Raw genomic sequence first — 24,971 nt, 5'->3', positions numbered from 1 at the left:
CTGCCAACAGTCCCTCTTCCTCCTCTACTGCAAGATAGTGAGAGAATTGTCTAGCCATGGACGTGACAATGATGAGACCAACGCTTTGATCAGTGTGCTCCACTATGGTCTGCCTCTAATAGAACTGAAGCAGATCCCACCAGGTTACATATTGTGATGAGAAAGCCTGTTAAAAACCTTAAAAGCTAATGGACACTTTTAGTGCACTGTACTCAATACACAAGATCTATAATGATGGCCATATTTTTACTACAGTGCAGTACCTAACTGAACCTCAACCTGTAATGTGTCTCGGAGCTGAACTATAACTAAAACCTAGGACATAATGATTAAAGGGCCGTTTTACGACATGTAAGTGCATTTCTCAGTGTGCAGAGCTGTCAGACGTTTCTCCGTTACCTCTGTAAATGTGTGGGCCTATTAGGTCCGGGAGCCGTCATTGTATGGCGTCGTGTGATTACATATCTCTGACAGAATGCAGTTATTAGCCTGGCAGACCACAGAGTACATACTCTACTCTCAGCTCCTATTTTCCCCCTGTGAGACAAAGAGAAAGAGAGAGAGAATGTATTACTTTGGATGATTAAGCACATCAGTGCTTTGCATAATGAACGATGCCTCCCACTCCTATCCTCCTGCATTTTGATGTACTGTATAAAACTCTCCAACTTTCAGGGAATTTAATCCCAGTTATGATTTGCCAAGTTTGTGTCACTGTCCCTTGTATAAATGGATTCCTCCCCTGCGTAAGTGTGTCCAGCTATTAGGGTTTCATTCCACTCCCCCAGAGGTATTCCAAAAAGTAAATGGAACTTTGGGAAGGAAATCTAGCAGTTAACACACCAGTAAGCCTGAAATGTCTTCCCCATGTTCTGCCTCCATTGAATCTGATGAGTAAAGACGAGTCTTCATTTACAACAGAGGAGCAAAAATGCCAGGAATTACATGTTGAGGATACTTTTACCAGCGACCTGATTTCTCTCTCTCTGTAGCAGTTGTTTGAGTGGATAGCCCACACAGTACCTCTTAAATTATGGCTGGCACGACACGGGTAAAGGAAGTTCTTTTCATATAGTCAGGCTGGAAGGAAGCGACTGACAGCTTGAAGGTTACTGCGTCCCAAATGGCACCCCATTCCCTATATAGTGCACTAATTATGACCAGAGCCCTATGGACCCTGGTCCCAAGTATACCGCACTATAACGAGAAAAGTTTGCCATTTTGGACGTAGACTTGAACATGACGTCTCTGAGGCTGGCAGCAGCAGCTGTGTCTGTCTGTACAATGTGCTGGAGCTGCTCATGCTCTCCCGCCAACATGGTGTCAAGATAGTGAGTGAATTATGGGGGAAAAGTGGCCCAGAGCTGCCAGTTGAAATCTCTTGTCGAGGTGAATGCATTCTCCATTCTCCGGGCCGGACGGCTCTCTCTCTGTCTGGCTGAATTGTGAAAACATTTCATTCAAACTGGGATGTGGTAAACAAACATTCTTTGTGTTTTGATGGCATCTGCCCGTAATCACAGTGGCATTTCATGTAAATCTTTTCTGAGGAATTTTATTCGCAATCTTGTGTCATTCTGTGTTCTGTCATGTCAAATGACATTCAGCAGTCAGTAACAACACATGTCAAATGACATTCAGCAGTCAGTAACAACACATGTCAAATGACATTCAGCAGTCAGTAACAATACATGTCAAATGACATTCAGCAGTCAGTAACAACACATGTCAAATGACATTCAGCAGTCAGTAACAACACATGTCAAATGACATTCAGCAGTCAGTAACAACACATGTCAAATGACATTCAGCAGTCAGTAACAACACATGTCAAATGATATTCAGCAGTCAGTAACAACACATGTCAAATGACATTCAGCAGTCAGTAACAACACATGTCAAATGACATTCAGCAGTCAGTCACAACGCATGTCAAATGACATTCAGCATTCAGTCACAACGCATGCCAAATGACATTCAGCAGTCAGTAACAACACATGCCAAATGACATTCAGCAGTCAGTAACAACACATGTCAAATGGCATTCAGCAGTCAGTAACAACACATGTCAAATGACATTCAGCAGTCAGTAACAACACATGCCAAATGACATTCAGCAGTCAGTAACAACACATGTCAAATGGCATTCAGCAGTCAGTAACAACACATGTCAAAAGACATTCAGCAGTCAGTCACAACACATGCCAAATGACATTCAGCAGTCAGTAACAACACATGTCAAATGACATTCAGCAGTCAGTAACAACACATGCCAAATGACATTCAGCAGTCAGTAACAACACATGCCAAATGACATTCAGCAGTCAGTAATAACACATGTCAAATGACATTCAGCAGTCAGTAACAACACATGCCAAATGACATTCAGCAGTCAGTAACAACACATGCCAAATGACATTCAGCAGTCAGTAACAACACATGCCAAATGACATTCAGCAGTCAGTAACAACACATGTCAAATGACATTTAGCAGTCAGTAACAACACATGTCAAATGACATTCAGCAGTCAGTAACAACACATGCCAAATGACATTCAGCAGTCAGTAACAACACATGCCAAATGACATTCAGCAGTCAGTAACAACACATGCCAAATGACATTCAGCAGTCAGTAACAACACATGCCAAATGACATTCAGCAGTCAGTAACAACACATGCCAAATGACATTCAACAGTCAGTAACAACACATGCCAAATGACATTCAGCAGTCAGTAACAACACATGTCAAATGACATTCAGCAGTCAGTAACAACACATGTCAAATGACATTCAGCAGTCAGTAACAACACATGTCAAATGACATTCAGCAGTCAGTAACAACACATGCCAAATGACATTCAGCAGTCAGTAACAACACATGCCAAATGACATTCAGCAGTCAGTAACAACACATGTCAAATGACATTCAGCAGTCAGTAACAACACATGTCAAATGACATTCAGCAGTCAGTAACAACACATGCCAAATGACATTCAGCAGTCAGTAACAACACATGCCAAATGACATTCAGCAGTCAGTAACAACACATGTCAAAAGAGACATGAACATGTTTTGTACAAGCCAGAGGGCTGGATCGCTCAGAACAACCAGAGTTCAGGGGCTTCTCTGTGACATGACTTGCCCCTGATGTAAGGTCTAATGATTTATGTCAAGTGCTGTGTGTTGCTTAATGTTGATTGGTGCAGCGGTCTAAGGCACTGCTTGAGGCGTCACTACAGACACCCTAGTTCGATTCCAGGCTGTAACACAACCGACCGTGATTGGGAGTTCCATAGGGCGGCGCACAATTGTCTTTGCGTCGTCCGGGTTTGGCCGGTGTAGGACATCATTGTAAATAAGAATTTGTTCTTAACGGACTTGCCTAGTTAAATACAAACAATGTAAAAATACAACTCTGGGCTTGTAAGTAAGTAAGCATTTCACGGTAAGGTCTACGTGTTGTATTCGGCGCATGTGACAAAATAAAATGTCATTTGATTTGTTTTACTTCAGATCACTTCTATTCCACAGATGTAAACGTGAGCATTCACCATATACCAGGAGCAACGTTCCAAGGCCATGTTGTGTTACGTCCTCAATGAGTCAGAGTTGGAGTTGTATCTGCTATTATTCATGTGTCATGTATTGTCATATATTGTCATGTCTTGTCCCTGTGCTTTCTCTTCTATTCGTTTCCCCCTGCTGGTCTTATTAGGTTTCTTTCCCTCTCTCTCTCTATCGTTCCGTTCCTGCTCCCAGCTGTTCCTCATTCTCCTAACGACCTCGTTTACTCTCTCACACCTGTCCCCTATTTTGCCCTCTGATTAGGTCTCTATTTCTCTCTCGGTTTCTGCCTCTGTCCTTGTCGGATTCTTGTTTGCTGTTTGCTGTGTTCTTGTTCCGTCCTGTCGTGTTTTGCCTTATCATCAGATGCTGCGTGTGAGCAGGTGTCTCTGTCAGCTACGGCCCGCGCCTACCCGAAGGGACCTGCAGTCTGTTGCCGCTTATCCTGCAATTCCCCTCAACAACTAGAGGATTATGTTTTCCCCGTTTGGACATTTCCTGTAAAGGATTGAGGATTATGTTATCTCTGTTTGGACTTTAATAAACTCAGTTTCTGTTATGTCGCTTTTGGGTCCTCACTCACCTGCATAACATCATGGGGCTATCCCATCAACATGGAAGGTAATGTGGTGTACACACTTCCAACTTCTGTGTGTACATACAGTTTTATTAACTTTGTGTAAAATCTAAAGTCGACTAACTCGTAACTCGCACAAAGAGTTAGGAAACGGCTAATTTTGAGGTGGTAACTGTTCATTACTAACATTTATGGGGATGGAGATTCAATTGACTTTTCCTTGATGGGAATTCGGCTGCTGACGCAGACTCAACACGGTCCGCCATCAAGTTTGTTTACTTGTTTGGTGTGAATGCAGCCCTTTGTTCGAGGCAAGCTAGGTCAGTCTGCTAATAACTGTTATCTAACATGTCCCCACCCACCCTCACTAACACAGGGAATTTACAAGTGTCCACTTTCAAATGTAGCAAGTCCAAGAAGAATAGACTGGATGAAACTGAGACAAGGGGTTGAGTTTGTGGTTACAATGGGACAGATGAATAGTTTGTGGTTAAAATGGGAGAGATTAATTCAAGGCCATATCCTGAAGCCTTGGGAGAACTTGTCAAGACTGAAGGTGGTCGGATGTCAAGTCATGATATAGAAACCAAACTGTAAAACTAGACTTGGTGTTTGGCAGGAAACAATGAAAAGCTGTCACAGGGACCACCCTGTCACAATGCATCTTGGGGGCTTTGATGAGCTGTTTCAACCAGGAAAATAAGAAACTCTGTAGTGTCTGAAATGTCTCCCTCCTCTTCTCTTGGCCCGATGCAGGTGTCTGTGAAGACTAATGAAGACCTTTTCCATTTATTCTAAAGGTCATAGGAATGAAGACGATTGTGAAATCTGTCTATATTCAAAATGCCAAAACTGAAAAATGCAACACTTGCAATGGCAGCACAACGACACACAATACAAGACAACCGGACTAATGTAAGTTGTTCACAAAAGCCACGTGGACAAGGTGTAAAAGCACTAAATTAAAACCCTTTAACATTTTACAAGCCCACCAAGCTTCTTGGAGAACATTACAGAAACGCAATTCAAATCGTGTGAATACCCATGGCTCAACATGAAACAAAATCCAGGCTTTTTACGACAGGAATCCAGAGACTTGACCAGTTCTCAGTTAATTTTAACAAGAATACAGCAAGGCCCAATGGCTGGAGCGGCTAATTATAGTAGTTTTAAAGGCCACACAACTCGAAAGACTACTTCCATCAACTGCAGAACTATAGAAAAACAACATCCCCCCCAGAAACATCATCTAATTACAAAATGGTGGTTAGCAAATCCGTCCTTGGCACAACTGATTTTGATCAGCCATTTCATGTGAATAATCAAGTACCTGTTCTACCCTCAGCCATTCTACCTTTCTACATGAACGAATAAGCAACACACTATGTGTGATTATGGTATAATGTCGGTGTTTGATGCAGATCTCATATTATTCTCTTGATGTTATGAGCGTTTCAGAGTGGTACAGTTTAGAGAAACCTGAGAGGTCAATTTGTGTAACATTAAAGGATACAGCAACAGCACATGAGGCCAGGGGGAAGTGAACAGGATCAGATATCTACAGTACTATTAACTCCCCCCTTACTTTACTTTTCTCTCCCTCCACATAAAAACATATTGGCAGACTGTATCAAGCAGCAAGAGCAAAGGGAGCCAATATCTGGAGATAAATGTGTGGGGGTCACCCCCGAGGTAATCCTCTGGTAATAAAAGAGTTGCCTTACGGAGAACTGTTGGAGTTGGAGGAGGGGGGGGGGTCAAAAGAAATTCATGCGGGAGTCTAGTGAGTTGAAGAGGCCATAGAGTTGGCTTAGTGAGAGAGTGAACTGGGGAGGATCAATGTCAGAGTGAGGAGGCTGAACACAAGTCAGGTTCTGACACTGTTTGTCTCTATCAGGGATGCTGCTGGTTGAAGTGGTGTTATATCAAGGGGTTTACAGTCTTTGGTTAGTTTTTTTGTAGTTTTGTGTTTCTTGTATTCAATATTTCAGCCTGCCTCAAGTCATAAGAAAATGGTTCCAATCGACACAAAATGTAGGCCCGTAAACTGAAACGTAGAATACTATTGTAACGTTTGTTGTTACCATGTACCATAGATACTACAGTACTTCTGCAACTTGGGATCCAGATGTAGTTTTAACCATGGCAACAAGTTAGCACCACACATACCAAGACATTATCATCCTATTTACAAGTGTAGGGTTAGACTGAGGACATTACACATCATTCCTCCTCCACCTGCTCCTCCCTGTTCTATATCCTCAGGATGACAGCAGGGAATGGTTTTTTTCAATACTCATAAACGTTCAGTATGTAGCTAGAGAGAAGGTAGGAACGATGTGGACAAGCAAGCACATGATAATAAAACCCTGTGCATAAACACTGTGCCTGGATGTCTAATTTAATATAAGTATAGTATGACCTCATATTTTAAAGCACACTCATTGTTAAAACAAAGAACATAATGATCTCACGTTTCAAGCTCCCATGTATTACTGGCAGTTTTATGATTACCCAAAATAACAAAGACCAAATCTGATGTAGCTTTTAGGCTCTGTGACTGCCGGTAAAGTTTTGGATCGGTTCCGTTTGGCACTGCCGCACCGTAGAAGTGTCCAAACTTGAACATCCTATTTGAAATTGTGGGTATAACTGTTTGTAGACAACGTGCATTAACTTGACTACGGTAACTCTGCTCTAGGCTCAATGGCTGACTTTTATATCAAACCTAAAAGTCTTATTCTATACGTCTTCCTTCACACTTGGGAGGGGCCAGATGGCCTAGGCTGGGCTGGGCTAGTTTGGCCACTCTACAATTCTCTCTCTCATCTCTCCAAGATTTCCCACTGTAGAGACCCAAGGGCTCAGACAGATCCAAACCATCTGTTGTGTCTTGTCGCTGAGGTGAGAACACTCTTGGCCCAGACGATGACGGCATCAACATGGGCCGTGTGAGTCGTGAGTGCAAGGGAAGCTCTCATTTAATAAGTCAACACTAAGTTTATGTCAGCCAGTCCCTGACACGGGCCTGTAGTAGTGACATCCACCATGTCTTGTTTATCAGGGCTACAGGCCTCATGCTGAGGAAAGCTTGATGAATTCAATGAGGGAGAGATAATGGCCGTGGTGATGGGGGTGTTTCAGACACTCAATGAGAGCTGAGCTGCCTGGACAGGAAGCAGCTAGACAATAGAGTGAACTCTCTCCAACTAACCAGGATCCCAAACCACAGCACTCCTCCCATCCTCCCATCCCTCCTATCCTCCCATCCCTCCTCCTCCCATCCTCCCATCTCTTCTTCCTCTCATCCCTTATGGAAGCTCCAGGACGGGGGATGATGTCATTCTCAGTCAGACACAATGAGCCACAATCTCAACCTAAACACACACACATACACACACACCACAGAAGAAATCTGTCATCTGCCGTCTAGAGTCTCTGCTAAGTAAATTCCAGTGTCACGCCTAAAGCCCCAATCACCATCATTTACATTCCTGGTCAACACACAGACTCACATCTTTATCTGTTGTCTAGGCCAGTGGGTTCAACCCAGAGCTCCAGCTAGCAGTTGGTTGGCTTGCTGTAACGGAAACCCTGACTAGCCAGCTGAATGATAAGGCAGGGTCTAGGGAGGATTAGGGAGTGGACAAGTCCTGTAATAAAGCATGTGAAGTGATGCTGTAGCGATCCCTTGGTTGTCACTGATGTGCCTTAATGTGCCATCAGAGGTCTATTCATGGGAACAGCCCACAATCTGACCCCACCTTGTCGGGGTCATAACAGATGTACAGTAGAATAGGGTCGTCTTCTTGAGACCTGGCTCTCTCTTGGGTGTCTGATTAAAGTAAAAGTCTTGTTCTAATGCTGGTTACTTCTTCTGTAGAACAAGTCATGTTTAAATCTAATTATAGAATTGATTCCAGAGAAGAGAAAGAAAAGTGTCCCCGCGGTCCAGGGTTGTTTTGAAATAGCTACGCGATGAAGTTGTGTCACGGGGGGCATATTTACTTCCTAAGCGGGGACATAGCCTGTGGATTCTTCCACCGTTGCATCGCAAAATAATGAAACCATGGATTAGGAAACCATTTCCGCTGTATATAATCACTGAACACTGTTTATAGATGATGCGTGCAGAGGGAAATGACAGATATATCTATATTAAGAACAACGTTAGTGCCAGGCTACAGCTGCAGCCCCAGTCGCTTGTGTTTAACAAGTGTTGCTTATGTTAGCTGTAATCTAACGCAGCTCCGGTGTTTTTCGACTTTGAAGTGCAGGTATGTTAATTGCACTAATCCTAGCCCTGTATTGTTTCAAGCTGGGACCTTGCTGGAAGGAACACTAGGCACTTAGAACAGCAGTAGGGGTGGAAGGGAGTGGCTGTACAAGTTAAATAGCAGCTTCCCCTCCTTAGCACCTTTTCCCAAACCGTAAATAACAAAGGCAACCAGTGATTTAACGCTTAGCAACAGCATATTTGAGGTTTACTGAATTATCGTTCTACCTACAGTAGCTAGGCCTAGCATATCAGTCCTGGGTTCATGTTCATGGGGATAGGACAGCCAGGGAAAGACATTGAGGTTCAGGAGCAGGTCATCTCCATATATCAGACATATAGAAGTTTCCATCTGGAGCATATGAAAGATGACTGGAATACAAGTCTCTGGAGTGATACATGACTACTATTAAATAATGCAGGTTGATACACAACATATACGTTTATGAACAGAGCCTTTATACCATGTGCATGGTAGCAGGTGCTGGTCCAGAGTCTGATCTACAGTGCCTTCGGAAAGTACACACACTCCTTGACTCTTTCCACATTTTGTTGTGTTTCAGCCTGAATTTAAAATGGATTACATTTAGGTTTTCTGGTCATTTGCATACACACAATACACTTTTATTTTTAAACAAATTAATTAAACATGAAAAGCTGAAATGTCTTGAGTCAATAAGTATTCAAGCCCTTTGTTATGACAAGCCTAAATAAGTCCAGGGGTAAAAACGTTCTTTTAACAAGTCACATAAGTTGCATGGGCTCACTCTGTGTGCTATAATAGTGTTTAACATGATTTTTGAATGACTACTTCATCTCTGTATTCCACACATACAATTATCTGTAAGGTCCCTCAGTGAAGCAGTGAATTTCAAACACAGATTCAACCACAAAGACCAGGGAGGTTTTCATGAATAAAGGCACCTATTGGTAGATGGGTAAAAAAAAACAATAGACATTGAATATCCCTTTGAGCATGGTGAAGTTATTAATTACATTTTGGATGGTGCGTCAATACACCCAGTCACTACAAATATACATGTGACCTTCCTACCTCAGTTCACGAAGAAGTGGGAAACCGCTCAGGGATTCTACCATGAGGCCAATGTTGACTTTAAAACAGTTACAGTTTCATGGCTGTGATATGAGAAACCTGCGGATGGATCAACAACATTGTAGTTACTCCACAATACTAACCTAAATGACAGAGTGAAAAGAAGGAAGCCTGTACAAAATAAGAAGGCAACAAGACACTAAAGTAAAACTGCAAACATTTTTGGCAAAGAAATTAACTTTATGTCCTGAATACAAAGCCTTATGTTTGGGGCAAATCCAGCACAACACATCACTGAGTACCACTCTTCATATTTTCAAGCATGATGGTGGCTGCATCATGTTATGGGTATGCTTGACATCGGCAAGGACTAAGGTGTTTTTTTAGGATAAAAAGAAACAGAATAGAGCTAAGCAAAGGCAAGATCCTAGAGGAAAACCTGGTTTAGTCTGCTTTCCATCAGACACTGACAGACAAATTCACATTTAAGCAGGACAATAACCTAAAACAAACGGCCAAATATACACTGGAGTTGCTTACGCAGACGACATTGAATGTTCCTGAGTGGCATAGTTTTAACTTAAATCAACTTGAAAATCTATGGCAAGACTTACAATTGGCTGTCTAGCAATGATCAACAACCAACAGAGCTTGAAGAATTAGAAAAATAATAATGTGTAAATATTGTGCAATCCAAGGTGTGCAAAACTCTTAGAGACTTACCCAGAAAGACTCATGGCTGTAATTGCTGCCAAAGATGATTCTAACATGTATTGAGTACTTACAGTACTATTCAAGTTTGGACACGCATACTCATTCAAGGGTTTTTCGTTATTTTTACTATAATAGTGAAGACATCAAAACTATGAAATAACATAGAGATTTATGTAGTAACCAAAAAAGTGTTAAACAATTTTTTTTTTTTTTTAGATTATTCCACCCTTTGCCTTGATGACAGCTTTGCACACTCTTGAAGTTCTCTCAACGAGCTTCACATGGAATGCTTTTCCAACGGTCTTGAAGGAGTTCCCACATATGCTGAGCACTTGTTGGCTGCTTTTCCTTCACTCTGCGGTCCAACTCAATTGGGTTGAGGTCGGGTGATTGTGGAGGCCAGGTCATCTGATGCAGCACTCCATCACTCTCCTTCTTGGTCAAATAGCCCTTACACAGCCTGGAGGTGTGTTGGGTCATAGTCCTGTTGAAAAACAAATGATAGTCCCACTAAGCGAAAACCAGATGGGATGGTGTATCGCTGCAGAATGCTATGGTAGCCATGCTGGTTAAGTGTGCCTTGAATTCTAAATAAATTCCAGTGTCACCAGCAAAGAACCATCACACCTCTTCCTCCATGCTTCACGGTGAGAACCACACATGCGGAGATCATCCGTTCACCTACTCTGCGTCTCACAAAGACACGGCAGTTGGAATCAAAAATCTCAAATTTGGACTCATCAAACCAAAGCACATATTTCAACCAGTCTAATGTCCATTGCTTGTGTTTCTTGGCCCAAGCAAGTCTCTTCCTCTTAGTAGTGTCCTTTAGTAGTGGTTTCTTTGCAGCAATTCGACCATGAAGGCCTGATTCACGCAGGCTCCTCTGAACAGTTGATGTTGAGATGTGTCTGTTACTGGAACTCTGTGAAACATTTATTTGGGCTGTAATTTCTGAGGCTGGTAACTCTAATGAACTTATCCTCTACAGCAGAGGTAACTCTGGGTCTTCCTTTCCTGTGGCGGTCCTCATGAGAGCCAGTTTCATCATAGTGCTTTATAGTTGTTATGACTGCATTGGAAGAAACTTTCAAAGTTCTTGAAATTTTCAGCATTGACTGACATTCATGTCTTAAAGTAATGATGGACTGTCGTTTCTCTTTGCTTATTTTATCTGTTCTTGCCATAATATGGACTTGGTATTTTACCAAATAGGAATATCTTCTGTATGCCACCCCTATCTTATCACAACACAACCGATTGGCTCAAACACATTAAGAAGGAAAGAAATTCCACAAATTAACTTTTAACGAGGCACACCTGTTAATTGAAATGCATTCCATGTGATTACCTCATGAAGCTGGTTGAGAGAAGTGTGCAAAGCTGTCATCAAGACAAAGGGTGGCTACTTTGAAGAATCTCAAATATAAAATATATTTTCATTTGTTTAACAGTGTTTTGATTACTACATGATTCCATGTGTGTTATTTCATAGTTTTGTTCTCTTCACTATTATTCTGCAATGTAGAAAATAGTAAAAATAAATAAAAACCCTGGAATGAGTAGGTGTGTCCAAACTTGTGTAAATTAGATATTTCTGTATTTAATTTTCATTAAATGTGCATAAATGACAAAAAAACATGTTTTCACTTTGCCAATGGGGTGTGTAGATGGGTGATATATATATTTTTTTTAATCAATTTTGAATTCAGACTAACACAACAAAATGTGGAATTAGTCAATGGGTATGAATACTTTCTGAAGGAACTGTATTTCATGCTCTTTATTGTTAAGGTTGGGATTTAGGGTTGTGTAATCTGATCCTAGATCTGTGATAACCTGAGACTCCTGATAATCCAGGAGGATATGGCCAAGGATTAATAATAGATATTTAAATGTTTATCCTTTATTTAACTAGGCAAGTCAGTTAAGAAAATATTATTTACAATGACGGCCTAGGAACAGGGGGTTAACTAACTTGTTCAGGGGCAGAAAAAAATATTTTTACCTTGTCAGCTCAGGGATTCGATCGAGCAACCTTACTGGCCCAATGCTCTAACCACTACGCTACCTGTTGCCCCTAGTTAGACACAACTGACGGCTGATCTGGATCTAAGGATCGCCCAGGCAGACCCAGATCTGTTAGTAATGTCTGTTTATCTCTCCCGTGCTTCCTATACAGTTTAAGAAGCCAGAGCAAAGCAGACACTGCGCTAATCACTGGCTGAGGATAGGGAGTAGAGACCGTGGCAAGCCAGAGCTATAGGAAAATAGCATGTTATGTAGCCTAAGTAGTGTGTTTTCCCCTGCAGTGTACTCTCATAGGATGCCCTAGCTGCTTAGTGGCTGAAGTGCTCTTCAACCGACTGACCACACTTGGGGCCTGCCCATCTGTAGTGTGTATTCCGTATATAGTGCACTACTTTTGACCAGGGCACTGTGCTTTATAGGGAATAGGGTGACATTTGGGATGCAGGGGAAGGCTTATTCCTGCCAGCTCCTCACTAATCTGTATGTAAGAGGACCAGGACGTATGTCTGTAATGGCCCTAGGATGTCTGTCTGTAATGACCCCAGGACCTCTGTCTGTAATGGCCCCAGGTTCTCTGTCTGTAATGACCCCAGGACCTCTGTCTGTAATGACCCTAGGATGTCTGTCTGTAATGACCCCAGGACCTCTGTCTGTAATGGCCCCAGGTTCTCTGTCTGTAATGACCCTAGGATGTCTGTCTGTAATGACCCCAGGACCTCTGTCTGTAATGACCCCAGGACCTCTGTCTGTAATGACCCCAGGACCTCTGTCTGTAATGATCCCAGGACTTCTGTCTGTAATGACCCCAGGACCTCTGTTTGTAATGGCCCCAGGACCTCTGTTTGTAATGGCCCCAGGACCTCTGTTTGTCATGACCCCAAGCCCTCTGTCTGTAATGGCCCCAGGACCTCTGTCCGTAACTGCCCCAGGACCTTTTAATGGCCCCAGGTCTAAGGATCTATGTCTGTAATGGCCCCAGGACCCAGACTTTGAAATCCACTGTGCCTCCTGTGAAACAGCCATTGGAAACATCCTCCTCCAAAGCACTCCAGAGTTGCAGCATCAGTCCAAACACTTGAGAGGTAATTATTATCAGCTACCTGCACCCAGAAATGGCAACAGACACACACCACAGCCCTGTCAACACACACACACACACACACACACACACACACACACACACACACACACACACACACACACACACACACACACACACACACACACACACACACACACACACACACACACACACACACACACACACACACACCTGTCCTCTCACCAAAGGCTAGAACAAGAGTGTGTCCTTTATGAGGTGATGGCAGTTATTTTGTCCTAAATTATGGCCTGTTTGGTGTCGCTCTTCAAATTCAACTGTTACATTGTCAATTTTATATATACAGTATCAGTCAATAGTTTGGACACACCTAATCATTCAAGTGTTTTTCTTTATTTTTACTATTTTCTATTTTCTAAGATAATTGTGTTGTTTAGGTTTAGAGTGTGTAGTCTTAGAGTGATTATCTTAATTTACCGAGGTTAGCTAGCCAGCTATTTGTCGTCCTTAACGTAGGAGACTCTGCTAGCTAGCCAACGCTAGCCAACGTCTTCTGAATAGAACTCAACAACCCGGTCGCATTCACAGGTAGTATCACATTTTCACTTCATTTCATTACAGTACAACGGTTTGATTTGTTTGATCGTAGCTAGCTACATAGCTAGCTACATAGCCGTCTTTGTATCAAAGATAATTGTGTAGTCTAGAGCGATTTTCTAGGTTAGCTAGCCAGCTATTGTCGTTCTTTTAACGCAACGTAACGTAAACAACACTGCTAGCTAGCCAGCTAGCCCCCGAATAGCAGCACTGCAGAAACTATTACACTCAACGGAACGACTTGATTAGTGTAGTGTCAACAACGCACCCACTGCCAGCTAGCCTACTTCAGCAGTACTGTATCATTTTAATCATTTTAGTCAATAAGATTCTTGCTACGTAGCTTAACCTTCTGAACATTCGAGACGTGTAGTCCACTTGTCATTCCAATCTCCTTTGCATTAGCGTAGCCTCTTCTGTAGCCTGTCAACTATGTGTCTGTTTATCCCTGTTCTCTCCTCTCTGCACAGACCATACAAACGCTCCACACCGCGTGGCCGCGGCCACCCTAATCTGGTGGTCCCAGCGCGCACGACCCACGTGGAGTTCCAGGTCTCCGGTAGCCTCTGGAACTGCCGATCTGCAGCCAACAAGGCAGAGTTCATCTCAGCCTATGCCTCCCTCCAGTCCCTCGACTTCTTGGCACTGACAGAAACATGGATCACCACAGATAACACTGCTACTCCTACTGCTCTCTCTTCGTCCGCCCACGTGTTCTCGCACACCCCCGAGAGCTTCTGGTCAGCGGGGTGGTGGCACCGGGATCCTCATCTCTCCCAAGTGGTCATTCTCTCTTTCTCCCCTTACCCATCTGTCTATCGCCTCCTTTGAATTCCATGCTGTCACAGTTACCAGCCCTTTCAAGCTTAACATCCTTATCATTTATCGCCCTCCAGGTTCCCTCGGAGAGTTCATCAATGAGCTTGATGCCTTGATAAGCTCCTTTCCTGAGGACGGCTCATCTCTCACAGTTCTGGGCGACTTTAACCTCCCCACGTCTACCTTTGACTCTTTCCTCTCTGCCTCCTTCTTTCCACTCCTCTCCTCTTTTGACCTCACCCTCTCACCTTCCCCCCCCCTACTCACAAGGCAGGCAATACGCTCGACCTCATCTTTACTAGATGCTGTTCTTCCACTAACCTCATTGCAACTCCCCTCCAAGTCTCCGACCACTACCTTGTATCCTTTTCCCTCTCGCTCTCATCCAACACCTCCCACATTGCCCCTACTCGGATGGTATCGCGCCGTCCCAACCTTCGCTCTCTCTCCCCCGCTACTCTCTCCTCTTCCATCCTATCATCTCTTCCCTCCGCTCAAACCTTCCCCAACCTATCTCCTGATTGTGCCTCCTCAACCCTCCTCTCCTCCCTCTCTGCATCCTTTGACTCTCTATGTCCCCTATCCTCCAGGCCGGCTCGGTCCTCCCCTCCCGCTCCGTGGCTCGATGACTCATTGCGAGCTCACAGAACAGGGCTCCGGGCAGCCGAGCGGAAATGGAGGAAAACTCGCCTCCCTGCGGACCTGGCATCCTTTCACTCCCTCCTCTCTACATTTTCCTCCTCTGTCTCTGCTGCTAAAGCCACTTTCTACCACGCTAAATTCCAAGCATCTGCCTCTAACCCTAGGAAGCTCTTTGCCACCTTCTCCTCCCTCCTGAATCCTCCCCCCCCCTCCCTCTCTGCAGATGACTTCGTCAACCATTTTGAAAAGAAGGTTGACGACATCCGATCCTCGTTTGCTAAGTCAAACGACTGCTCACACTGCCCTACCCTGTGCTCTGACCTCTTTCTCCCCTCTCTCTCCAGATGAAATCTCGCGTCTTGTGATGGCCGGCCGCCCAACAACCTGCCCGCTTGACCCTATCCCCTCCTCTCTTCTCCAGACCATTTCCGGAGACCTTCTCCCTTACCTCACCTCGCTCATCAACTCATCCCTGACCGCTGGCTACGTCCCTTCCGTCTTCAAGAGAGCGAGAGTTGCACCCCTTCTGAAAAAACCTACACTCGATCCCTCCGATGTCAACAATTAGAGACCAGTATCCCTTCTTTCTTTTCTCTCCAAAACTCTTGAACGTGCCGTCCTTGGCCAGCTCTCCCGCTATCTCTCTCTGAATGACCTTCTTGATCCAAATCAGTCAGGTTTCAAGACTAGTCATTCAACTGAGACTGCTCTCCTCTGTATCACGGAGGCGCTCCGCACTGCTAAAGCTAACTCTCTCTCCTCTGCTCTCATCCTTCTAGATCTATCGGCTGCCTTCGATACTGTGAACCATCAGATCCTCCTCTCCACCCTCTCCGAGTTGGGCATCTCCGGCGCGGCCCACGCTTGGATTGCGTCCTACCTGACAGGTCGCTCCTACCAGGTGGCGTGGCGAGAATCTGTCTCCTCACCACGCGCTCTCACCACTGGTGTCCCCCAGGGCTCTGTTCTAGGCCCTCTCCTATTCTCGCTATACACCAAGTCACTTGGCTCTGTCATAACCTCACATGGTCTCTCCTATCATTGCTATCCAGACGACACACAACTAATCTTCTCCTTTCCCCCTTCTGATGACCAGGTGGCGAATCGCATCTCTGCATGTCTGGCAGACATATCAGTGTGGATGACGGATCACCACCTCAAGCTGAACGTCGGCAAGACGGAGCTGCTCTTCCTCCCGGGGAAGGACTGCCCGTTCCATGATCTCGCCATCACGGTTGACAACTCCATTGTGTCCTCCTCCCAGAGCGCTAAGAACCTTGGCGTGATCCTGGACAACACCCTGTCGTTCTCAACCAACATCAAGGCGGTGGCCCGTTCCTGTAGGCTCATGCTCTACAACATCCGCAGAGTACGACCCTGTCTCACACAGGAAGCGGCGCAGGTCCTAATCCAGGCACTTGTCATCTCCCGTCTGGATTACTGCAACTCGCTGTTGGCTGGGCTCCCTGCCTGTGCCATTAAACCCCTTCAACTCATCCAGAACGCCGCAGCCCGTCTGGTGTTCAACCTTCCCAAGTTCTCTCACGTCACCCCGCTCCTCCGTTCTCTCCACTGGCTTCCAGTTGAAGCTCGCATCCGCTACAAGACCATGGTTCTTGCCTACGGAGCTGTGAGGGGAACGGCACCTCAGTACCTCCAGGCTCTGATCAGGCCCTACACCCAAACAAGGGCACTGCGTTCATCCACCTCTGGCCTGCTCGCCTCCCTACCACTGAGGAAGTACAGCTCCCGCTCAGCCCAGTCAAAACTGTTCGCTGCTCTGGCCCCCCAATGGTGGAACAAACTCCCTCACGACGCCAGGACAGCGGAGTCAATCACCACCTTCCGGAGACACCTGAAACCCCACCTCTTTAAGGAATACCTAGGATAGGATAAGTAATCCCTCTCACCCCCCCCCTTTAAGATTTAGATGCACTATTGTAAAGTGACTGTTCCACTGGATGTCATAAGGTGAATGCACCAATTTGTAAGTCGCTCTGGATAAGAGCGTCTGCTAAATGACTTAAATGTAAATGTAACTGTAAATAATGAAGACATCAAAACTATGAAATAACACACATGGAATCATGTAGTAACCAAAAAAGTATTTGATGTTTGTAACGATGTTCGTCTGTTGTATGAAGAGAGTCAGACCGAAATGCAGCGTGTAGGTTACTCATGACTTTAATGAAAATAATCACGGTACATGAAATAACTGTATATGAAAACAACAAACGAAACGTGAAACCTATTACAGCCTATCTGGTGACTACAACACTAAGACAGGAACAAACACCCACAAAATACAATGCGAAAGTCAGGCTGTCTAAATACGGTTCTCAATCAGAGACAACGACAAGCACCTGACTCTGATTGAGAATCGCCCCAGGCAGCCAAGCCTAACTAGACACACCCCTAATCATACACAATCCCAATTACTACAAACCCCAATACGAAACACAACATATAAACCCATGTCACACCCTGGCTTACCCAAACATATACCAAAAACACAAAATATAATGACCAAGGCGTGACAGAACCCCCCCCCCCCCTAAGGTGCGGACTCCGGGACGCACCTCAAGAGCATAGGGAGGGTCCGGGTGGGCGTCTGTCCATGGTGGCGGTTCTGGCTCGGGACGTGGACCCCACTCCATAAATGTCCTAGTTCCTCCCCTTTGCGTCCTGGGATAATCCACCTTCTCCGCCGACCATGGCCTAATAGTCCTCACCCTGATCCCCACATAACTGAGGGGCAGCTCGGGACCGAGGGGCAGCTCGGGACAGAGGGGCAGCTCGGGACAGAGGGGCAGCCCGGGACAGAGGGGCAGCTCGGGACAGAGGGGCAGCCCGGGACAGAGGGGCAGCTCGGGACAGAGGGGCAGCTCGGGACAGAGGGGCAGCCCGGGACAGAGGGGCAGCCCGGGACCGAAGCAGCCCGGTACTGAGGGGAAGCCCGGTACTGCGAGGCAGCCCAGTACTGAGAGGAAGCTCAGTACTGAGAGGAAGCTCAGGCAGGTAGTAGGCTCCGGTAAATCCTGGCTGGCTGGTGGAACTGGATGATTCAGGTTGTCTGGCCGATCTGGCGGCGCTGGGCAGACTGGGAGCACTGGCGGAGCTGGGCAGACTGGGAGCACTGGCGGAGCTAGGCAGACTGGGAGCACTGGCCGCGCTGGGCAGACTGGGAGCACTGGCCGCGCTGGGCAGACTGGGAGCACTGGCCGCGCTGGGCAGACTGGGAGCACTGGCGGAGCTGGGCAAGACTGGGAGCACTGGCAGAGCTGGGCAGACTGGGAGCACTGGGCAGCCTGGGAGCACTGGGCAGCCTGGGAGCACTGGGCAGACTGGGAGCACTGGCGGCGCTGGGCAGACTGGAGACTCCGGCAGCGCAGGAGAGGAGAAAGGCTCTGGCTGCGCTAAACAGGCGGGAGACTCCGGCAGTGCAGGAGAGGAGAAAATCGCTGGCTGCGCTGAACAGGCAAGGCGCACTGGACGCGCTGGGCCGACTGGGATCACTGGCGGCGCTGGACAGACAGGAGACTCCGTCAGCGCTGGAGAGGAGAAAGGCTCTGGCTGCGCTAAACAGGCGAGGCGCACTGGAGGCCTGGTGCGTGGTGCTGGAACTGGTGGTACTGGATCTAGGACACGCACAGGAAGCCTGGTGCGGGGAGCTGCTACCGGAGGACTGGTGTGTAGAGGTGGCTCTGGATAGACCGGACCGTGCAGGCGCACTGGAGCTCTTGAGCACCGAGCCTGCCCAAGCTTACCTGGCTCGATGCCCACTCTAGCCCGGCCAATAGGAAGGGCTGGTATGTGCCGCAGCTGGCTCTGCACCCGCACTGGAAACACCGTGCACTCCATAGCATAACACGATGCCTGCCCGGTCTCTCTAGCCCAACGGTGAGCACAGGGAGTATGCGCAGGTCTCCTACCTGGCATAACTATTCTCCCATCTAGCCACCCCCCAATAATTTTTTTGGGCTGTTTTTCCGGTTTCCAACCGCGTTGCCGTGCTGCCTCCTCATACCTGCGCCTCTCCGCTTTAGCTGCTTCTATTTCCTCCTTGGGACGGCGATATTCTCCCGGCTGCGCCCAGTATTATGCAAACATGTGTCTCAGTCTGCATACTCCCACAGCACTAACAGTCTGCTTACTCCCACAGCAGTAACAATCTGCATACTCCCACAGCACTAACAGTCTGCATACTCCTACAGCAGTAACAGTCTGCATACTCCTATAGCAGTAACAATCTACATACTCCTACAGCAGTAACAGTCTGCATACTCCTACAGCACTAACAGTCTGCATACTCCCACAGCAGTAACAATCTGCATAGTCCCACAGCAGTAACAGTCTGCATACTCCCACAGCAGTAACAATCTGCATACCCCCACAGCAGTAACAGTCTGCATACTCCCACAGCAGTAACAGTCTGCATACTCCGACAGCAGTAACAGTCTGCATACTCCCACAGCACTAACAGTCTGCATACTCCCACAGCAGTAACAATCTGCATACTCCTACAGCACTAACAGTCTGCATACTCCTACAGCAGTGACAATCTGCATACTCCTACAGCACTCACAGGAGGGATAGAGTCCATTTGTCATCTCGGGGCACGGTTTGATTCCCAAATGGTGGGTCATGGTGGTTCTTCCTATATGGTATAGAACTTGTGGCTTGAAACATTGGTTTTATTCACTTGGCAAGTCTCAAGAGAAGGTCACTTGAACCAATCATGTCTTACAAAGGCCTGATAAAGACGTAAGACCTTTAAAATACCTACATAAATGCTTTACAAATCATGTATATACAAAAATGTCATAGAGATAAGCGTTTTTCAGCACAACACACTATGGGAGCCATGGATACACATGTAGCTCTAAGATTGTGTGTTCATGGAAAATGTTCTCTGAAACCACACATTTTCACTCAATCTAGCTGATTCATAATACTCTACATTCCATTTCGGAGTATCAGAGGAAGACTCATGTACCAAGACATTACATAAAACAGGGATTGTTTTTCCACTATTTATAATTTGGCAGATGCTTCACATAGAGAAAATGTTTGTGTGGCCAACTTTCATGTTCAATGAAGAACATCTGGGATTGGGAGCACTCTGTCTAGGATGTGTTGGAAATGTACAGATTCAGAAATAGACAAACCCTAATTGGGCATTCTAAATGAAGGAATGTGTTTACGTCAAAAACAAACAAATTGTTACAAAAATTCTAGAAAGATCATGACAGAGTCAAATGTAATCAGTATATAGTTGTATAATCTGGGTTATCACCACAAAATGTTCTCAAGAAACTGGATCGCACCGTGTCAAATGACCTATTTGTTTCATTGTGGTTGCTGCCATTTTCAAACCACTAACAAGGAGGGAGGGGGTTGTTTGGCTCCTTGCTCTCTGGCCTTCCATGGACATCTCTATTCTATATTGTCTTGGCAGTATTTCCTCATTTTCTACAGCTTGGCAACCAAGCTTTGGCGCCCATGTGAAGCTGTGACATCTGATTTAGAGGATTTTGGGACAGGAAATGTCCCAGTGTTTCCTTGATTCCTCCTAACGAGGATGACTGATGTCATGTTACGTCCGTGCTGATGCTGTGAACTCCATTGTTTCAGCGAACAGCTGATGTTCTGTCCGACGACAATAGGGACATTGAACCGATACGGGAGGATAATTTACTCAATGATTTCTATTAGCAGGCTATATTCAGTATTTTGGCCCCTGAACTTTATGCATTTGGGTACTAGCTTAGTTTGAATGTAGTTCACTGCCAGCTATTTAGTGTGAATCTATCATTTTGCTTGTGTGAAGTGGAGAGAGGAATCTTGGTATCAAGGGAAAGATAGGCACACTGTAGAATAGACTGAGCAATGAGCCGTCTGTGATAATACAAAGGGCTGTAAATGTGAATTGTGAGATGTACTGTAAATGTGAATTGTGAGATGTACTGTAAATGTAAGGATCGTTTCTAGATGAACGGTCATGTTGAAATCCCGGCCATAAAAGTCCAGACAGCACTCGATTAGCAGTCCCTAATAACAGTTTTACAGACAATCCAACATTATGGATTAGTGGTGTCATACACTGTTGCGGTATGTTTGTGTTGTTGATTGTGTGAAGTGTTGCATGTAAATGTTTGGTGTGTTTCTAATTCAGTTCGGCTCTAATAGTGTATTACAAGAATAAATTCCAAACACACACAGATTTCCTTACTAAACACGGTTGTCGGTCAAGTTAATTGAGTCTTTTTTTCTTCAGTTGAATCAATGACTTACTGAGGAAAGTCAGAAGGAAAAGTTGTAACCTAAATCGCTTGTCTCTCCTCACCCTCTGCCTCTGGAGTATAGACAGACCAGAGAGAGCAGAGATTTCACACGTTACAGACGTCACTCAACACTTTTCCTCTCTGTTCTTGTTTTAAGGCCCACACCACACCTAGGTGGACAAACACACACACACACACACATACGCTTAAGCCCACATGCAAAGAATCTCTCTCTCTCACACGCACACACACACACACTCACCGCTTTGCGAGGCAGGGAGGCTGTACAACACACACACACACACACACACACACACACACACACACACACACACACACACACACACACACACACACACACACACACACACACACACACACACACACACACACACACACACACACACACACACACACACACACACACACACACACACACACACACACACACACACACACACACACACACACACACACACTGGAGTACACACCCCTTTGAGAAGCAGGGAGGCTGTACAACACAAAGTTCCATATAAGGGCATGTTGATGATGTAATGCTCCATAGGCAGGGAGCATGCAGTGAGACATATCTTATTGTTTGGTCTCCCTGCTGGAATGTCCACATCATAGACCGCTGTGTGAGAGCTGAGAGACAGAGAGAGTACGGCAACATAATGAGCTTCAATCACTGAGGCTGCCACCAGACAGACCTATGGAACAGGTAGGAGGAAAAGCAACTTTAACTCAACTTAGCTGCTCTGTTGGTTCGTTATGGAGCACTGTGACTGAGTGCAAGGGGGAAAGTACAGCTTTGATATTGACATTCAGTTGGGTTCGTGTAAAGAATTGATTTCTGACTCTGGGAAAGTTGTGTCTTTTGGGATACAATTATAGGCAATCTATTAGAAATAAAGGTTTCATTCAACAAGTTCATGAAAAAAATGGTGAAACAATTTTGACCAATTTTCATTCTGATATTTTGGAAACTGTGATTACAATTAAACGGATGCTGAGTACAGTAACTAAATATTGTAACAATTTGTGCACAATGTTTATTGCCTAACTGTGATTTTCAAATGTATCATTGAGGGAGGACATTGATAGAAGCTGATTCCTTGTGTGAGTTAAAGCTATGGGTAATTCAGTGGTTCATTTCCTAAGTGTAGTTGAACGGGCCACTCAACACTCACACGACACTCTAATGTCTGTGAGAATCCGGGGGAAATGTGCATGGTGAAATCAAAAAGATGGTCATTGTTATTTGAACCTGCTCTCCTGTGAAAAATGAATCACTTCTGAGTGATACATTTATGAACCAACAAGTTAAGTTTGAACATAAACTCAGATATTACAATGAATTCAACAACCTCAAAAATATATATATTTTATGACGAGCTATTGATTGTGTAACATACAGCATAGCCAGCTAAACCCCTAAAATGTAACTTTTAAAAATGAAATATTTAACTAGCACAGTCATTCAACTGAAGGCATACAAATATTGCCTGTAATTGTATGAGCCCATACTGCTTACTGATTGCCCTCTGCTGGACGTAAGCTGGCCAGCTTCCTATGTCTCTTTCATAAAGCATTCCAGGAATAATCCTCCTAACAAACTGACTGCTTCTATCTATTTACACTAAAAACACGGTTCAGGATCAAACATGAACAGATCATTGTTTTATCATGTCTTTTGTAAATGATGTGTCTGCTCCCGTGTGAAAGAGGCCTAGAACCTTGGTCTCAATGAGACTACCTGTTAATATAAATGTCAAATCAAATCTGGTGTTTTAAGGGAAAGGGCAGGATATTGACCTATAACAAGGGCATTGTCTTGGACATTGACTTCTAAAACATACACACAGAATACTGGCATGAATACTGGCATGTCCTGTATCATCTCAGCAGCAGCACTGTTTACAGAGTCTGAGCCATAGTTTCCAGCTCTGAGGACACAGCTGCTTATTTAAATGTGAGGAAAAGCCCTCTGTGGCCTTCGCCATAATGGTGGGCATGGTGACATCCTGCTGCCGGCTGTGTGTGTGTTTTCCCCTCTGCATGCTGATGTTGCTCAGAAGAGGTCAGTAGGTGAATGGTTGGTTTTGGGTTAATAGCCATCTGCACCCACACCCATTTCTTAACTGCTTACCATGCAGAAGGCATCACTCTATTTTCCATGACATAGAAACTCCTTATTGGAATGTACCATTTTAGACAGACTGACTCTATTTGGAAAATTGGCAGTGATAAAATAAATTGTTCAATCAAGTGTGGCCTTTACCGTACCTCGTAATCAACATTCCGGTAAAATCCCAAAGTTAATCACTCAATTGAATTATTTAATCTAGAATAGAATTTCATCGTTTTTCAATGATTAATAAACAAAGTCGCTGTTCTCTGCAGCTGACATCTTGTATAACCAAGTTTGATGGCAAAGACGTATAAGGATGAACAGGGTAAACTAGTATATCATTCATTGGCAAACGTTGAGAATTTCAAGTGGTAGCCTTCAAGCCCCTCGTATTCCCCTTTCGACCATATCGTCACAGTTGACACACTGGCAGTTCAACTTCTACTCTCCCAAGTTGTGTTATTCGATTGTCAAGTCCCACTAGTCCAGCAGAAAGAGTCCATGGGAAACAGAATCCAATGACTGTCCCTTAGGAGGGACACAGTATTCTCATGGCAAGCGATTAGGATCCTAGGGAACACATGTAATTCCTCTCCAGAGACATCATATAGCCTAGTATGTCTTGGCTGATCTCAAGCACCTGATTAATAGTACATGGAAGTTTCCCTGAATGTATCTTCTGTTTCCATAATGTATCTTCACAATATGTAGCACTCTGTGATTAACTAGCAGAGTCTAAAGTCCAGGACCTCGGCTCACATTCTGTTCTGGTTTGATTACATCACTGGGAAAACGGAGCATAACTGGGTAGTGGAGATAACTGCTAGAGTAAACAAGGATACAAATAAAGCAGTCTAGCTCTAGCTACATTCTAGCTACATTCTAGCTATATTTGCAGGCCTTTATATGGCTGCTACTCCACTGCTCTGCCCTGACGTCTCAGCAATGTTAATAGAATATCATGATTTAGATGATTTTTTTCTAAATGATCATTTCTGCCAGAAAGACATGTCTTAGAATATTGTAGAACTGACTACCACACATTCCCATTGTGAACTTTCTCAGTGGGACACTAGAGGCCTTTACAAACTCCTCCCCATCTGATGCTTTCCTACTGTACATCAACTTCAAGCTGATCAGCTTTGATCATCAGATCTCTGGCACAGTGGAGCATGTGGAACATCATGGGATTAACATCATAGGGCATAGGACAGCCCC

At 44.9% G+C, this 24,971-nt stretch overlaps 1 protein-coding gene across 3 annotated transcripts in view; it reads left to right on the top strand.

Moving 5' to 3' along the window:
- LOC124008695 (filamin A-interacting protein 1-like) overlaps positions 1-24,971 on the top strand; it is an 82,698-nt gene that overhangs the window by 48,555 nt on the left and 9,172 nt on the right. Inside the window, exon 1 of one of the 3 annotated variants that reach the window (XM_046320200.1) lies at positions 22,185-22,343. The exons of the other annotated variants lie outside the window; for them this stretch is intronic. The gene's annotated coding sequence lies outside the window, so the exon portion shown is untranslated. Of the gene's footprint in view, positions 1-22,184; positions 22,344-24,971 lie in introns of those variants that run through there. 3 annotated transcript variants of the gene reach the window in all.

This window comes from Oncorhynchus gorbuscha, linkage group LG21 (genome assembly GCF_021184085.1).
Source record: "Oncorhynchus gorbuscha isolate QuinsamMale2020 ecotype Even-year linkage group LG21, OgorEven_v1.0, whole genome shotgun sequence".
In the NCBI taxonomy this organism is placed as follows: domain Eukaryota; kingdom Metazoa; phylum Chordata; class Actinopteri; order Salmoniformes; family Salmonidae; genus Oncorhynchus; species Oncorhynchus gorbuscha.
The sequence above is the reverse complement of the archived record's forward strand: the minus strand, read 5'-3'. Positions and strand labels throughout refer to the sequence as shown.